We start from the raw sequence: 19,592 nt of genomic DNA on the forward strand, positions 1-19,592 counted from the left end.
CTGCAGATGACGAAGAAATTGAAGAAATGTATGATGAAATAAAAGAAATTATTCAGATTGTGAAGGGAGACGAAAATTTAATAGTCATGGGTGACTGGAATTCGAGTGTAGGAAAAGGGAGAGAAGGAAACATAGTAGGTGAATATGGATTGGGGGACAGAAATGAAAGAGGAAGCCGCCTGGTCGAATTTCGCACAGAGCACAACATAATCATAACTAACACTTGGTTTAAGAATCATGAAAGAAGGTTGTATACATGGAAGAACCCTGGAGATACTAAAAGGTATCAGATAGATTATATAATGGTAAGACAGAGATTTAGGAACCAGGTTTTAAATTGTAAGACATTTCCAGGGGCAGATGTGGACTCTGACCACAATCTATTGGTTATGACCTGTAGATTAAAACTGAAGAAACTGGAAAAAGGTGGGAATTTAAGGAGATGGGACCTGGATAAACTAAAAGAACCAGAGGTTGTACAGAGATTCAGGGAGAGCATAAGGGAGCAATTGACAGGAATGGGGGAAATAAATACAGTAGAAGAAGAATGGGTAGCTTTGAGGGATGAAGTAGTGAAGGCAGCAGAGGATCAAGTAGGTAAAAAGACGAGGGCTAGTAGAAATCCTTGGGTAACAGAAGAAATATTGAATTTAATTGATGAAAGGAGAAAATATAAAAATGCAGTAAGTGAAACAGGCAGAAAGGAGTACAAACGTCTCAAAAATGAGATCGACAGGAAGTGCAAAATGGCTAAGCAGGGATGGCTAGAGGACAAATGTAAGGATGTAGAGGCCTATCTCACTAGGGGTAAGATAGATACCGCCTACAGGAAAATTAAAGAGACCTTTGGAGATAAGAGAACCACTTGTATGAATATCAAGAGCTCAGATGGAAACCCAGTTCTAAGCAAAGAAGGGAAAGCAGAAAGGTGGAAGGAGTATATAGAGGGTCTATACAAGGGCAATGTACTTGAGGACAATATTATGGAAATGGAAGAGGATGTAGATGAAGATGAAATGGGAGATATGATACTGCGTGAAGAGTTTGACAGAGCACTGAAAGACCTGAGTCGAAACAAGGCCCCCGGAGTAGACAATATTCCATTGGAACTACTGACGGCCGTGGGAGAGCCAGTCCTGACAAAACTCTACCATCTGGTGAGCAAGATGTATGAAACAGGCGAAATACCCTCAGACTTCAAGAAGAATATAATAATTCCAATCCCAAAGAAAGCAGGTGTTGACAGATGTGAAAATTACCGAACTATCAGCTTAATAAGTCACAGCTGCAAAATACTAACACGAATTCTTTACAGACGAATGGAAAAACTGGTAGAAGCCAACCTCGGGGAAGATCAGTTTGGATTCCGTAGAAACACTGGAACACGTGAGGCAATACTGACCTTACGACTTATCTTAGAAGAAAGATTAAGGAAAGGCAAACCTACGTTTCTATCATTTGTAGACTTAGAGAAAGCTTTTGACAATGTTGACTGGAATACTCTCTTTCAAATTCTAAAGGTGGCAGGGGTAAAATACAGGGAGCGAAAGGCTATTTACAATTTGTACAGAAACCAGATGGCAGTTATAAGAGTCGAGGGACATGAAAGGGAAGCAGTGGTTGGGAAGGGAGTAAGACAGGGTTGTAGCCTCTCCCCGATGTTGTTCAATCTGTATATTGAGCAAGCAGTAAAGGAAACAAAAGAAAAATTCGGAGTAGGTATTAAAATTCATGGAGAAGAAATAAAAACTTTGAGGTTCGCCGATGACATTGTAATTCTGTCAGAGACAGCAAAGGACTTGGAAGAGCAGTTGAATGGAATGGACAGTGTCTTGAAAGGAGGATATAAGATGAACATCAACAAAAGCAAAACAAGGATAATGGAATGTAGTCTAATTAAGTCGGGTGATGCTGAGGGAATTAGATTAGGAAATGAGGCACTTAAAGTAGTAAAGGAGTTTTGCTATTTGGGGAGCAAAATAACTGATGATGGTCGAAGTAGAGAGGATATAAAATGTAGGCTGGCAATGGCAAGGAAAGCGTTTCTGAAGAAGAGAAATTTGTTAACATCCAGTATAGATTTAAGTGTCAGGAAGTCATTTCTGAAAGTATTCGTATGGAGTGTAGCCATGTATGGAAGTGAAACATGGACGATAAATAGTTTGGACAAGAAGAGAATAGAAGCTTTCGAAATGTGGTGCTACAGAAGAATGCTGAAGATTAGATGGGTAGATCACATAACTAATGAGGAAGTATTGAATAGGATTGGGGAGAAGAGAAGTTTGTGGCACAACTTGACCAGAAGAAGGGATCGGTTGGTAGGACATGTTCTGAGGCATCAAGGGATCACCAATTTAGTATTGGAGGGCAGCGTGGAGGGTAAAAATCGTAGAGGGAGACCAAGAGATGAATACACTAAGCAGATTCAGAAGGATGTAGGTTGCAGTAGGTACTGGGAGATGAAAAAGCTTGCACAGGATAGAGTAGCATGGAGAGCTGCATCAAACCAGTCTCAGGACTGAAGACCACAACAACAACAACAACAATGTTTTTTAGCTCAAAGTTTTGAAGTCAACGAATGAATAAGCAAAGTTAAAACGCACAAGAGACTATTGTTGATGGTATTATGGCTACTACTGCAAACAAGTTGTACAATGCTCCAAGAACATTAGTAAATAAAATTTCTGGTCGATCTCCACAAGAATGTACAGTGCACTGTGGCCTACGTTCTGTTGAAAGAGGGAAAATACGAAAATAAAAATAATAATATTGGTGGGTTTGGTTCTGGACTGTTTCAACATGCGATTTCCAGGTAAATCTCCACATATCTGCCTTTTCAATAGTTTTTGAGCAGATACATAAAGTTCGAAGGCTGCATTAGAAACAATCAACCTTGAGAAAAGTGATATCGTGGCTTTCTTAAGAGAGGTAAATTTTTGTCACAGAAACATGGTATAGGTTAATGGGACTCGAGATTCTTCTACAGAGGACAGAAATAAGAAATTGATGCCAGAAAGCATCTGAAACGCTGAAACATAAGGATATGTTAAATGACCCTAACAGAGTTTTTTATGTGGATAAAACCTTTTTTCTGACTCCTAAAAGGGAATTAAACATAGATTGTTTCTAGGCCCATCATTACAGTACTTTTTGTTTAATTGTTTTTCTGTTTCACTGAATTGCTGTAACTTTTATCTCCTATTTTTCAAGTAATTTTAAACTTTTTGCTATAGTTAACATATAGCCTATATCGATTTGTTCTTCAGATGGTCATAAGTGGTTTCCCAGCACTACTCTATATGGAACAGATAATTTATCAACCCACAGCCCATCTTGTATTCATATGCCAGTTTACAGAACATCATTTAACTATTTATTATTGATGAGCATCCTACTTCCTGTAAGTAATTTTCCACGAGTAACCCACTGCTGTAACTCTTGTACTCTGCTTGCTTAATGTGCCTTGAGACACACAGGAGAGTTGAGCATTTTTAATCTTCACTTTATCTTAGTCACAGCACAAGCTCAACTGACAAAAATGTTCAATACTTCTTCAAGTTATCTCCCCTTTTCCCTGTAATCATAGATACCCCCACAATCACTTTTAAATCACATTAATTTAGATATATCATTTAATGCATGAGTTCTAAAGGGTGGGACCTTGTGTTATGTACTTCCAAGTGTGGGAATATGTCTTTTTTTTTTTTGTAACTGTGTACTCACACTATTTATTCAAATATTGTGCCACTTCAGTGTAACCTTGCATCACAGGCTTTCAATACTAATACCAATTTAGTAAAACAAGGCACCATGGCTGTTGAAAGATGTGCATACACGAAGTGAAAACACACACATGTAAACAAAAAAAAAGACATATGTTTTGCAGAAGGAGTTTTTTCTGTAGTAACTCCATACTTCACTCATAAATATGTAAAAATGTGTACAATATTATGTAATTTGTACAATGTTATGAAAAGTATGGACTGCTACCCACCATATAACGGAGATGTTGTGTTACAGACAGGCACAACAAGAAGACTGCTTCGTTTTGTTGTGCCTGTCTGGGACTCAGCATCTTCACTATGTCCTTTTCATAATGTTATGAATATTCTATCCTGGATTTCCCACTGTTTAAAAATGTCTACAGTAGTTTCCAACTGAAGTCTCTACAGCTGGATTCTCTTTGATGGACCACTCATCAGCAATACAGATGTGTCCGATTCCGCCCATCTACTTTGATCTGTGTTGGTGTCAAGATGGAGGACACTCCTATTTCCAGTACATACAATATGTCGTCCATAACGTCACTAAAATAAATGTCGTTGTAAAATCCATATCAACTAACATACTACCAAATAGCATCGAACTATTAACCATATGACGAACTAACAATTTCAAAACGGAAAAGAAATCAGTTGCCAATAACTAGCAACAAAAAAAAAAAAAAAGTCACTGTCAAGTTAACACAAACTCCCAAAAGATCGAGTGAGACACAGATTTAAGTCACTGCTGCACTAACAACATTCACAAACAATTCAGAAACACTAGAGTACAGATTAAGTACCATCACTTGTATAATTCCTGTAGATCATCCATTTTCCTGATTCTTAATTCTGGGACCAGTTCACCAATAACGATGTTAATAAAATTCAGATCAAAGATAAGTGTCTGAAATAGTAGTATGCACACAGACAACAGAGGGGCACCAGGTGTTAATGCAGATTTTCCAGTTTTTTTTTTCTCCAGAGCAAGTGAAAATGTTTCTCCACAAGACTTCTGACAACAATAACACAGCAGTGTATCCAGTATGTATAAAATTCTATTGGCTACCTTGGATACTCGCAAGAAGCAACAATTTGCATTAGACCTAGAACTAAGTTTGTTTTTTGAACAAATTTGTTTCTCTTAAGATTACAGAAAGAGGGAGAAGAAAACTTACTGCGAACCCACTGCTAGACATACACAACACACTTCATAGTTCCGCAATTTTTGCCTTGATCACAAGATTTATATGAGGTGTCAAATGTTGAACTGAAATGTTCACCGAGGAACAGTTCCACTGCACCCAAAACTATGCACCACGGGGCAGAAACTAAAATTATTTTCCTTCTTAATTTAAGTTCTTCCTTAGCTAAACTTCCTGCCTGCAGCATTCCTTCAACAGATGAACAAGATGTAAATTGGGGTGACTAGGAGCTTAACAACAAAAATGGCAGCAGGGGAAGATGAAATATCAGTGGCAAGGATAGTGAAGACTGCAGTGCAGACTACAAAACCTTCAGCACTCATTGAAAATTTATCCTTTAGTGTTTCCTTTGCAGTTAAGGTACCAAAAGTGAGGCAGACGTAAAATATAAAACTGCCATCCCATATCACTTCTTTCTGCTTTCTCAAAAATATCACAGGAGCTGATGAAATTGAAAGTTACTATTTACCCAGCCAACAATGAACTTCAGAATTGCAGCCATCACGGTCTCTGTCCAGTACGGGAATTGCGCTCATAGACTACACGCAAGACACAATTAAAAGTTTGGAGAAAAATAAAAAGTTTCGTAGGGATCAATTTAAATCGGTTGATGTCATGATCCGGGTCAGCGGTAGTCACGGCGATGCTTTATCTAGTGCTCATAGGTTGCCAATGTGTCAGTTTCGCGTAGCCAATACCACGATTCTCTAACATAACCAATCAGACGCAAGAGGAGTGTCAATGTGTTTCTAGAGCCAAAACTGAAACCAGTGTCTCGTTTGCTGCTTTTCGGTGTATTAGCGAGTTCCGAGAGAAATATTATGCGATTATGGCAGCGAGTGCTATGAAGGGAACTGATTTAAATAATTTAGTTGTGCACGGCGACATCGTCCGTGGGTGCATGACGCTTGGATTAACTGCAGAGGCACGAAAATGCATCAAATGCGGTGGTGAAATAACTTTTAAAGAATCACAAACTTGTGTGGATGGAATCATCCGAAAGTGCAGCAAAAGCTGCTACTCTGAGCAAATGGAGTGGATCGATGTTTTTTAATTCAATCACGGCAGAAGGTAGAGGATCAATGTTTATTAATAATAGATCGCATGTTCGATGTATTAATAAAGATTGATCCACCTACCTTCTCCCGTTATTTAATTAAAAAACATTGGTCCACTTACAAGCAGAGGTCCATCAACTTTTTAACCTATCTATACGGTGACGCAGGCACCACACTGCAGCCATTCACTCTCGTGGGCCCTAGTTTGCGAGTAACTGACGGATAAAACATTCCGAAAGTAGTATGATAACAGTGCTAAAAAAAGCTTGCATTACATCGTCCCTTTGTGTGGTATAATGGATAGGATAACAACTTCTCATCGGGTAGATTATTGATTTGAAGCTTATCCCAAGCAAAAAAATTTGTTTATTTTTAGATCTTTATCGAAATTGCTTCGACCATTATTTTTATTCCATTAACTGGTTTAAATGCAATTTATTTCTATTCCTTTGTCAAATTATTTTAATCACAGTATGAAAGTTTTTATTTATTTCAGCCGGCCGGAGTGGCCGTGCGGTTCTAGGCGCTACAGTCTCGAACCGCGCGACCTCTACGGTCGCAGGTTCGAATCCCACCTCGGGCATGGGTGTGTGTGATGTCCTTAGGTTGGTTAGGTTTAATTAGTTCTAAGTTCGAGTGGACCGATAACCTAAGAAGTTAAGTCCCGTAGTGCTCAGAGCCATTTGAACCATTTATTTCATTTTTTCTTTATATCATTCTTTTTCCAATTGAAATTTTTGTACATCTGAATTTAATTATATTTACCTACCATAATATTCAATTATTTGAAAATTTCGATCAGCTACAAAAAGATGGAATAATCTATTTATGTTTGTGCAGTAGTGTGAAACATGTATTTCTGTTACCAGATGAGCAACTTTTTAGCACAATACTAGCCATACATTACCATGTAGATACTTCAAGAAGGCGATCACACCTCTCCTTGTTAGCGTGCTCACGCAGGTCGATTGGCGACTACCGAAGAACGGGATACAACCCGTCGGCTTTGGCCAATGACGTCGTAATTTGCCAGACATCATTTGTTACACAGATTTAACAGCTGAGACGAGTGTTCATAAACGCAGGAAAAAAACGGATGGCAGCCAGTAATATTTCGACCATAATGTTAAGGGTATCGCTTGTTTGAGTCCTAATACTTCTGTAAAAAATAAGGGAAAGAAAAGGGATAGAAGTAGCTGTAGCATAGAATACCTCACCTGACATATTTATGAATTGTATCTCGAACTGCAGTCAAGCTGTGTAGGTTAACTGCAGTACGGGACACAAATGTAATGTACGTGGATTTCTTCGGTTTAGTTTGTATTAGTATCCTATTGTTCAGCTGAACTGCATAAGTCAACTGAAATACGATATACAAATTTTACAGGCGTTGTTTCTTTCGCCTTCGCTACCACTAATAGTCTGTTCTTACGTAGTTAATATTAATAGCGAAGGCAGAAGATAAGAAAGAATAGGATACTACTGTTAACGAAAACGAGGAAATCGACGTACGTTACATTGGCAACCTCTACCTCACGTCAACTACGCAAAGGCGGAAGAAAACGACACACACGGGATACAAATTTTACGTCTGTCGGTCTTTTCGCCTTTAGTAGTGCAGATTTTCTGACTGACCAATAACCTTCTGAACTATTGGTACAAGCCCCAGTCGATGAAGATCTCAATTCAATATTATGATTGACAACAAGATGCTGAAAACCCCTGTTCCCCCTGTATGTAGAAAAACCATCAGAAATGACTACGGAATCCTCTGCAACTTGATCTTCAATTAATTTCACCAAAACTTTCTTCGTTCGATTAGGCACTACTTTAAAAACTACATCGTCATATTCTGGACCTGAAATTACAGCCCCCCAAATCCATAATCCTACCGCAGGTTCCCTCCTGTTGTACTTCGTTTATATATTATACAAAACGAGCACCAGTCTACAACGGTATGCTCAGATACACGACATTCATGCACACGCAGCCACACAGGATACCTCAAACACCACCACTACGTATTTTTTTTTATATCCTTCAAGGCCAGGTTAGATTGCTCAAACCATGTTCCTCGTCTAATTGAGTGCCATAGCCGATTCTTGCTACACCTCCATACGAGTAAATCGTGAGTACGACGAGCAGACACACTTATCAGGTGCATATGGTCGCCGCACTCACGACATCGAACGTAATCAGCAAGAAGACCAGACATTTGCAAAAATCGAATGGTTTCCAACATGTCTAAGCCCACAGGCTCCTTTAAATCATCTATATTCATGGGAATAGATAAATCCATACCTACAAACGAAAATGAAAAACTAAAAATTTTTCTAAATTAAAAAACTATTCGTCCACATTATCTCAAACTTACTAAGAATGAAATTACGTACCGACTGAATTGGATAGAACCAATTATTTAAATCAACGCACACGAAAAAAATCTAATGCAAGTCTAGCGCTGTCTTTTAAAGCCACATTGGTTCAAATGGCTCTGAGCACTATGGGACTCAACTGCTGAGGTCATTAGTCCCCTAGAACTTAGAACTAGTTAAACCTAACTAACCTAAGGACATCACAAACATCCATGCCCGAGGCAGGATTCGAACCTGCGACCGTAGCGGTCTTGCGGTTCCAGACTGCAGCGCCTTTAACCGCACGGCCACTTCGGCCGGCTCAAAGCCACATTCTTTTTTTTTTTTTTTCAATGTACAATGATGGCGCTTATCCACAGCAGACAACCTATTTATTATCTATGGCTCGAAAGTAAACACATAATATCTAAGAGTAATCTATGACATCATTGGTCAAAGTGGAAAGGTTGTATCCCGTTCTTCAGTAGACATTACCATGTAGATACACTACTGGCCATTAAAATTGCTACACCACGAAGATGACGTGCTAAGGACGCGAAATTTAACCGAAAGGAAGAAGATGCTGTGATATGCGAATGATTAGTTTTTCAGAGCATTCACACAAGGTTGGCGCCGGTGGCGACACCTACAACGTGCTGACATGAGCAAAGTTTCCAGCCGATTTCTCATACAGAAACAGCAGTTGATTGGCGTTGCCTGGTGAAACGTTGTTATGGTGCCTCGTGTAAGGAGAAGAAATGCGTACCATCACGTTTCCGACTTTGATAAAGGTCGGATTGTAGCCTGTCGCGATTGCGGTTTATCGTATCGCGACGTTACAGCTCACGTTGGTTGAGATCCAATGACTGTTAGCAGAATATGGAATCGGTGGATTCAGAAGGGTAATACGGAACGCCATGCTGGATCCCAACGGCCTCGTATCACTAGCAGTCGAGATGACAGGCCATGGGCGTACCCAGCGAGGGGTAAGGGGGGGGCAGCTGCCCCCCCCCCCCCTCCCCTAGAAGATATTCGCAGTTTTTCACTAGTTTACTGTTTTATTTAATAAGAAATGCTGCATGTTTTCTCGGATTGCACAAGTGCATTTTTGTATTTAAAATGTTTATTAAAGCAGTTTTTCACTGGCTTACTGTTTTATTTAATAAGAAGTACTGTATGTTGTCTCGAGTCCTTGTTTCCTGAGACTAGGATGACCTGCCCCCCCCCCCCCCCCCCCCCCAGTTCAGATCCTGGGTATGCCCTTGTGACAGGCATCTTATCCGCATGGCTGTAACGGATCGTGCAGCCACGTCTCCATTCCTGAGACAACAGATGGGGCCATTTGCATGACAACAACCATCTGCACGAACAGTTCGACGATGTTTGCAGCAGCATGGACTAGGAAACCTCTACAGACAATACTCACTCAATAGTCAACTATAAATTAACGTTTTACAAGATTTATAAAAGTTAATGTTTTGGGTATCTTATACTATACCCTGGGACTCAATGTCGATTTTGTTCACGTCAGTGGAAGTGAGGTTATATTTGTTTTCCGCTTGATTCTCAGGCTTGACTGATGAAGAGATCACTGAGTTGGTCAACAGAATTGATCCAGATGAGTCTGACGTAGAGTCTGATGATGAAGATGACGCTTTGATACAAAGAAATCAAAGTGACGAAAGTTCATCAGATGAAGAATCTGTACCTCTTGCTAAAATCCGAGAAAGAAGCGAGTTTTGGAGGTATACAGATGTGTAAGGATGATTGTGTTATTAAAGAAATTACGGTCTCTTACTAGATGGTTTACTTAAAAAAAACTAATTTGCCTTTTTTTTAGTTTTCAGGTGCTTAGCACTTCCAAAAACCTCCGATGCAACATTGCTGCCAGCACATCAGTGGCCACAGATGAACTCAAGAAACCATTTGAATACTTTTGCAAATACTTCCATGGTTCATTTTTTACGGATATATCTCAATTCACAAATTATAGGCATGTTAATAAAACAGGAAAATCACTAAAATGTACTGCAGAAGAAATGGACAAGTTTTGGGGAGTGAGCATTGTTGCAGCATCTAAGAATGTGTTGGGAGAGGAAAAGTAGGTACCCACTAGTTGCAGACAATGTTTCTAGAGACAGATTTTAGCTACTGAGGAACAATATAAAATTAGTTGACAACAATGCTGTTAGTGAACAGGAAAACATTACCACTTTTGGAAAATAAAACCAATATTGGAGACTGTTAGAAAGGGATGTTTAGAAAACCATCGGTCAACGGTAATATCTATCGATGAGCAGATGGTTGTTTCATGGACAAGTGAAAATGAAGCAGTATGTAAAGCGAAAACCTAACCCAGAAGGTTTGAAGAATTTTGTCATGGCACACCCTCATGGCATACCCCTTTATTTCTGTATGTATGAAGGAAAAGGGAAAGAAATTCAGTCTCAAAAAGTGCCCCCTCCAGAGAAATTAGATGTAAGAGGCAGAGTAGTGGTGAAACTTATGATACATTGACAGAGAAGTCATTAATTTATGTTGACAGATATTTTACTTCTGTTCCCCTCCTCGACAAGTTACTAAGAGACAGGAACATTACTGCCACTGGCACAATAATGCTGAGTCGCATCCCCAGACGTATACGGTTTGAGGAAGATACAACAATGAGAAAAACAAGAGGCAGCCATGATCAGGTGGTAAGGAATGACGGGAACCTAGCAATTATCAAATGGTTTGACAACTGAGTGATTTATTTGGCTTCAACAGAACCAAGTGTTGAGCCAACTGAAAAATGCACTTGGTGGTCTAAAAAAGAGAAAAAGTACATTGAAGTTCCTCGCCCATGTGTAGTAAAGGCATACAATACTTACATGGGAGGTGTTGACCTGTTAGATAGGATGGTGGGAAAGTATGGCATGAGAGCCCGGACCCACAAATGGACCATCACAGTGATTCATCACTTTATTGATTTTGCAATTGCTGCTGCATGGTTGGAATACAGAGAGACTGCAATGCAGAATGGTATTGCAAAGAACCATACAGTGCCATACTATCAGTTCAAGCTTGATATTGCAGAAAATTTGGTGGATTTTCACCAACAGTCAAGTTTACTGATCGAACCTGTGGAGCAAGAACTAGACTCCGAAGATGAAGGAAAAGACCATGACGTCCCATCCCACTACCACCAATGGAAAAAAGAAAAGCAAGCAAGCTTCATTGCCTGAAATGATGAATCATGTTCAGAAGAACAGGTCAAAATGCTGGGCAGAAGGCTGTGGAGGTCTTACTTTTGTACAATGTGAGCAGTGCAAAATGTTCCCTTGCTTCATTGCTGAGAGGAACTGTTTTAACAAATTCCACAAAACTAAAATATATTTAGTGTAAGTGTTGTTAATTTATTGATACTTGTGATAATACCAAAAGAGGGACAATAATTTGACACATTTTGCTATGGTAATTTCGTTTATATATTTTTAATTGTTTACATAATATGGTTAAAAATTTTGATACCAAATTTCTTTTTTCACCTATCATGGTATCTACAGAAAATATGAACAATGTGTGTAATATTTCTGACTGGAATTTTTTTGGAATAAATCAAAATGAAACTGCATAGTTGTGTATATAAATGCGCTGCTTGAGTCCCAAGGTATCATACGTGATACCATCTATAAAAAATTGTGAATGGTTAAAAACTTTTTTTGAGGTCATTCATAGTTAACTAGCATTAACAGATTGCAGTTAACACAAATTTAGCTCACTTGAAATTTTAATATATGCTCGGGACTGGAGAGGATATACGTAAATGACTTACAGCTACAATATGATACAGCCAAAATTGTATTACATGCAGATGACGAGTTTTTGAAGTCACTCAATTTTAGACTCATCACATTCCACTACTGATGAAGCAGCAAAAAAGTATTTAGACTCGGTTTAGTGCAAATAAACTTACAATGAATGCAATGCAAACAAATTGCACTCAGGATGAAGGCATTAATCTATTACTGGATGACAGACTAACAGAGAGAGTGCAGTTTGCAGAACTTGTAGGGATTCTTATAGATGAGGCTATAAATTGGAAACATAACGTAAGATTTCTTCTACACAGACTTAACTGATTTCCACTGAGTGTTGTCGCAAGTGTTTCCACTTTAGAAGGCATCAGAATGGCAGACTTGGAATATTTTCATTCCGTTGCCTCATATGGAATAGCATTCTCGGCAAACTCAGAATCTGATTAAAAAGAAATTTTATCTTACAAAAATGAGTTGTTCGAATAATTAGCCACAGCCGTACAAACCTATCTACAGGTCTCTTTTCAAGACATTAGGAATACTTACTCTGTCATCACTCTATATATTTAAAAGTGTACTCTTAACCAAGGCAAATCTAAGCACTCTCCACACAAATGCCGACTATAACAACTCTAACATATGGAATAGGAATAATCTACACACCGAACAAACAAAAACAGCAGCAACTCAGAATCGTATAAGCTCTACAATGCATTAAAGACTTAACGGATGATATAAATTTTAAGTTGAAACTTTGAAAATTTTGTAACTCATAACGTTGCAATTCAGTATATGAATACCTCTCATATCAAGGAAATGATTTTATAAACTTATCTCCAATATAATGCAGTTCTCTGATAAGTCCTGTGAGTTTATACTATAGTATTTTACTACCTTTATTACTCTTTGTTTCCCAGTAATAACTACATATAGAATAAACTATTATATACCATTCACATGCAAAGAAACTATAAATTTACTGGTAAATGTTGTAAGCAGTTACATTTCGTACATTCCATATTTTTAATTTTTATGTATGGCAAGTCCAATACCATTTGTACGGTGGCTTTGATGCTAAATAAATAAATAAAACTCGTCGTCTAGCTGTATATACTGCACGGACACATTGCCGTAGTAAGGTCCGATAGTTCGCGAATTCGAAGCAAAAACTAAACAATACGAAGATTGAGTTAAACGGGTAAAGGAAATAAGCACAGAACTCACCGCGCTCCGCTTGCTTACGATGCGCGCAACATGTACACACCTACACACACTGTCTCGCAATCGATACTGTGAGACGCTCTCCCGAATAGCGCCGAAGAGAGCCGAAGGGTAGCGGTCTAGCATCGATCGCGTAGCAGACGGAACGACGTCATCCTGGATTTCCACGCTACATTCTAGATAATAGGAAACTAAAATAGAAAGCACTTGATCATACTGTTTATGGCTGGCTTTATATTGTTCCAGCCTGCTTTATCACAACTTTATTTTGCCCACTGTCCATTGTCTCACAAACTTGAGTCATTGTTGCAGTGTTTTGACACGACGAAACATCAGCTTCTTCATCCCGATCTTTCAGCAAAGACATCGCTATTTTATGGCTCTCCGCTGGGTCAGCCCTTCCAAACAGAATGCGCTGTACAGCTCTTTTCTTTTTCGTTGTAGATCGATTTTTCTCTTCTGGCATGAAGTGCTTATCATTGTGACTGCGAATTGCAGTTAACGTTGCTTTTGTGGAAACTGTCTGTTTTTCGATAACACGTAATACACTAAAGTCTATTCACCGAGAGCTGGGACGAAACATAAACAGTGTCACGTGAGCGACTATGCTCGTTTCCAGAGAAAGCATTCGGTGTTCACGTGATACGTAGGGATGTGGGGCACGCTTTGCAGCTGGTGGCGTTCGGCTGGCTGGCGAGCTGTCTCAGAGGACCGTGAGAAACCTGGGCAACAATGCGCGACACAAATTTAACAATAATCTTAAACTGAGTTCATTCTGTCGAAGGAGATATATTTTCATTCAGGTTGCTAACAAAACGCTCCATTCAAACACAATTAATTGTTAATTTTAATAACAATACCAGTAATAATAATGATAAAGGACGAAACAAGGTTCACTCTGTCGAACTTTAACTGTTGTAATAGAGGACCGGTTTGTTATAAACCTCTCTCCTCTATAATGCAGCCTAATTTCCACATTTGAGTTTCCACTTTTTCTACGACATGGAGGACGCACTTGTTCCAATCCTCTGCAGTCACTGTTCTTACTGCTTCTTTTAGCAGTACTTTAACTTCCGGCATTTTGTATGTTTTTCGCTGCAACATAGTCTTTGATTCTGGCTCACACTAACTCGACGGCGTTTAATTCACAGTGGTACGGAGGAATTCTGAGAACAGTTTTCCCTGCATTCTTTGCCATTTCATCTATTGCGTATTCGTTGTGCGTTGTTCTGTGATTTTTTTTAACTATATCTAAAAGTTCTTTCTTCAACATACCGTCTTCGAAATCGATGTTTTTAGATTTTAGCCACTTTGATACTTCGTGCTTATTGGAATTCGCATTGGGAACTTTTTCTTTTCTCCGAGAATGATACAGCACGTCATCGAGAACAATAACTGGATTTTCCTGAAGCCAAGGAAGAACATCTTGAAACCACTTCTCGAAGGTTTCGGCGCACATCTCCTCACCATAATCTCCACTTTTCTTGGATTCGAAAGTCCACACAAACGTCCTTCAACGAACCCTGCTTTGCAGCCAATGTGTGCGATAATCAGACGTTTCCCTTTCCTGATGGACCCTTGCTTCCGGTAGATAATCCGGACAGAAACGCTTGTTTTGAGGAATTTATCATGTCATCTACCCAGACGAACTTCGGGTATGTCCTGCGTTCACCCACGTCTCGTCCAAATAGTAAATGGGTCTGCCTTCATCTCTCAACCGTTGAAACCGTTTAATGGTTCGAAGATAACGCCGCCTCCATAAAATGATGTCATCCCTGTCTATTAGCATGCTATCGCGCCCATGCCGGACATATTTGAAATTCAATTCTCTCAATAACTTATAAAATGTAGTTCTCCGAAAATTGACCAGATCTGCATCTTCGTTCACGACTGTAAGCACTTTGTCCATTGTTGACAATTCGTTACGAAAAAAAATTCGTGTACTTTCCTTCCTATCGTATTATTATCGAAGTCATCAACACTTTCAGAAAGTTTCTGTCGTAATTTTCCTTTCTTGGGAGACTTCAAAGAGTGTGTGGCCTTGTATTCACTTATCACACGATACACTGAAGAACGTCCAACACCTGTAGCTGCAGCTGTTTTCAAAACAATGTCACTCATCGACTGCTCTGGATGTAACAGTTCCGTTTTATACACATTAAGCACCATGTGCTTCTCAGAAGAACTTAATGATTTCTTCTTTGCTCGCTTCTTTATTGGACTCAGAACTGACACGTCGACCTCGCTCGCTGAATCCGTGGATGACATAACGAGGACAGCCGTATGTGATGCTAATGAAGTAAGTGAATATATAAAATAAGAAACCACGCGATGCTATTGGATGCGCACATAAACAGTGAATGCTTAGCGTGACTACAAACACATGTACTTACTCTAATAATCAACAACTAGTCTTTCAAGCGTCTTTGCAGATGAACTTAAAATATCCTGAAATCGCCGCTGTACAACACCCACTGACGAGCTCACACCTGCAACTGAGACGGCCACACTGACAGCGCACAAACGGTTGCACCCATCGCATTCGAACAAACTACAAAACTAAATTCAAACTTTTCTGAAACCTTTCTCGCTTACAGCCCCACAAAAAAATTTAAAGGGGAAAAGTTTGTCGCTTACTATAATTCGGATGATGATTTGGTAAAAGTTCTGCATCAGACGTGAGATTTTAATTTATTACTTCACTATTACTGACTCTATTGGGCAGAAAATTTACAGACGTCATCAACATATAGTACTGAAGGCAATTATATAATTATTTTGCTGTGCGACACACAGTTTAGGAGACACGGCGTGATAAAGAGTAACGCGAAAAAACAACTTTTCCTGAAAGCTTAAATATTTCTCTTTTTCAGTGACAATAAATTTTAATGTAATGTAAAGAAAGGTTTCGAAAGGTTCAAATGGCTCTGAGCACTATGGGACTCAACTGCTGTGGTCATAAGTCCCCTAGAACTTAGAACTACTTAAACCTAACTAACCTAAGGACATCACACACATCCATGCCCGAGGCAGGATTCGAACCTGCGACCGTCGCGGTCGTGCGGTTCCAGACTGTAGCGCCTTTAACCGCTCGGCCACTTCGGCCGGCTCGGAAGGTAGTCGTCGGATCACTTTATCATGTTCAGGTGCCAAATTATAAGAAACACGACTTTCATTTTTTAATTCTGACGCCCCTGCCTTCTACGCCCCTCGACGGCCTTGCCATGTTTACAGTACCTCTCTCGTTTCGGTGAATGGAGTATAGCTGTAGAGATCTCGTTGATTAATCGTTCAGATCCGAATCGTCCCTCTGCTGCTTCAGGACTACAGGAGCCTGACATATGCTATATTTACTGACTTGCTGCGGTATTTTGTCTCGTTCGTTCAGAACGGAAAGACCGTCGCCATTTTTCGTGGCGGCCGGATGCTGAGAACAACTGGCAGTCATTTGGCATACGCAGCGTACGTGCTTGCACACTCGAATCGACACATCTGCAAGAATACCTATGGATGCAAGTTCTAGTGTCCGATTCCACCCGTCAGCCTTGAGCAAAGACGTCATACCTAACGCAAAGTTGCTGCTTAAGCTACCTTCACACCGAAAACCAACTCCAACAAACAAAATCATACAAGTTTGCCAAACTTACAACAGTTGTAACTGATGTGAGTTTGGCAACCTTATAACTGTTGACAACAATCTGAAACCCTTGTAAACACACAGTCGGCGTTTTTACTTTTTGTTAAAGAAAAGCATTGGAAATTGATTCTGACTGAAGATTATCAATTTGTTACGGTGTGAGATGATGCGTTTGCTCTTTCAGAGTACATGATGAAACCATATGCAGGATTGCAAGAGAAAGGCAGCCAGGAAAGACTGTTTAATTACCGAAAATCTCGCGCTAGAAGAATTGTGGATAATTTTTTTGGGCTATTGTCTTAGAACAACTATGCACTTAAGTCCTGAAAAAGCAACATCAGTGACTTCTGCAACAACGTCTTTGCACAGTTTTCTTGGAAGAAATAAAGAAAGTTTACTCACCACCCGGCAGTTTTGATCTGGAAGATCCATTAACAGGCAGGGTTCCGGATGGCAGATGGAGGATGTCTCCGCAAAATAAATGTCTTCAGAGAAATGGAGACAACGCAGGAACAACCGCAATGAACATAAGGGATGAATTTGCAAACTACTTTGCACCAGGTGTTGGTAAAGTGAAATAGCAACAGAAATATGAATAAATAAATATCGAGAGAAAAGACAAATGTAATTAAAGACTTAGAGAGGTACTCAAAGTACCCTCCGCCACACACCGTCAGGTGGCTTGCGGAATATGGATGTAGACGTAGACTTCTGAACGAAACCCTTACAGCTTTAGTTATTAACAATGTAAGCCATTAATTTGCAAACTTCTTTGTACCACATGTTGAAGAAAGATATGACAAGAGAAATAAATAAATTTCCACTGAAAATACAGTTGTAATTACAAAATTTCCGACCAAAACTTTTACAGCTTCAGTTACGCTAGTGAATGACATTTTACTTACGCTTGTAAATATTTCTCGCTCTGGCTTGTTCACACCTTCCAAATACTTTATATGCTAGTAAAATACCCATTTCGGAACGTAGATCTCAGTTTTCCCAGACCAACTTTTGGTTTTGATCATTTGACAATGCTCACGATTGTAGTGTGTTTTCATATTTGTGCATTTCCGTTCACATTCCACAAGCGGTACACCAATTTTATCCGAGACTTCATTCAACAAATCTTTCCTTTTATATGTCTTCATATCCAGAATCTGAAGGATCCTACAGAGGTGTCTTCATTTAAATTTCTTACAAAAACTGAATTGGTGGATCTGTTGACGGCTCGTGAGTTGCCACTGTCGAAAGAAACACAGCAGACGAAGAAAGAAAAACAGCAGACGACACGGCAAATGCGCATGGGCAAGTCAGACAACTCTGCCATGTTTTTGAAAACCAGCCATAAATTACAAACTCGAGACAAAACTTCCCTCAACTAGTTGTTCAGATTCGAGACTTCAAACAACTGTTAACAACAGTTGAAAACTAAGTCAAACTTCGAGTTGAGAACAGTTGACAATAGAGTTTGTTGGAGTTGGTTTTCAGTGTGGAGGTTAGGTTCCTTGGGGTTAGACTTGTTCTGTGCACCTACGTCACGCATACTCCTACAACCAATGAACATTCAGAAGTGTTCTGAGCACTCTGCTGTGAATGCCGTAGCTAATGCGAGCATTAAACATGATCATGACGTGATGTTTAGTGAATTTCTATTCCATTGTTTTTGTGTTTATTAACCCTTTATTCACCTGACCAGAAGTCTTGTTCCTCCTGCCACCGAACTTCACTAATTCCCACTATATCTAACTTTAACCTATCCATTTCCCTTTTTACATTTTCTAACCTACCTGCCCGATTAAGGGATCTGACATTCCACACTCCGATCCGTAGAACGCCAGTTTTCTTTCTCCTGATAACGACATCCTCTTGAGTAGTCCCTGCCCAGAGATCCGAATGGGGGACTATTTTACCTCCGGAATATTTTACCCAAGAGGACGCCATCATCATTTAACCATACAGTAAAGCTGCATGCCCTCGGAAAAATTACGGCTGTAGTTTCCCCTTGCTTTCAGCCGTTCGCAGTACCAGAACAGCAAGGCCGTTTTGGTTAATGTTACAAGGCCAGATCAGTCAATCATCCAGACTGTTGCCCCTGCAACTACTGAAAAGGCTGCTGCCCCTCTTGAGGAACCACACGTTTGTCTGGCCTCTCAACAGATACCCCTCCGTTGTGGTTGCACCTACGGTACGGCCATCTGTATCGCTGAGGCACGCCAAGCCTCCCCACCAACGGCAAGGTCCATGGTTCATGGGGTGATGTTCACACATATATATTTATGTATTGTTTTGCTCGTAGCAGCGCGGAGTGCCTGTGCGGTTGTGCCATGTCTCGAATTGCGCGCTCCCTCCCGCCTGAGGTTCGAGTCCTCCCACGGGCGTGTGTGTGTCTGTGTGTGTGTGTGTGTGTGTGTGTTTGTTGTTTTTATCATAAGTTAGATTAATGTAAATCTAGGGACTGATGACCCGGCTGTTTGGTCCCTTAGGAATTCACACTTTTTTGTACTTATTTATTTCCGTTATCTTCATTTTGGTCCGATATAATTAGCGGCTAACAAGTAA

The 19,592-nt window shown here is 39.8% G+C and overlaps 1 protein-coding gene across 1 annotated transcript in view; it reads right to left on the reverse strand.

The window, feature by feature from the left end:
- LOC126442617 (uncharacterized) overlaps positions 1-13,439 on the reverse strand; it is a 158,598-nt gene extending 145,159 nt beyond the window's left edge. The window contains exon 1 of the mRNA XM_050090700.1: positions 13,400-13,439. The gene's annotated coding sequence lies outside the window, so the exon portion shown is untranslated. The remainder of the gene's footprint in view (positions 1-13,399) is intronic.
- Between the last annotated feature and the right edge of the window lie 6,153 nt (positions 13,440-19,592).

This window comes from Schistocerca serialis, unplaced genomic scaffold (genome assembly GCF_023864345.2).
Source record: "Schistocerca serialis cubense isolate TAMUIC-IGC-003099 unplaced genomic scaffold, iqSchSeri2.2 HiC_scaffold_1393, whole genome shotgun sequence".
Lineage (NCBI taxonomy): Eukaryota > Metazoa > Arthropoda > Insecta > Orthoptera > Acrididae > Schistocerca > Schistocerca serialis.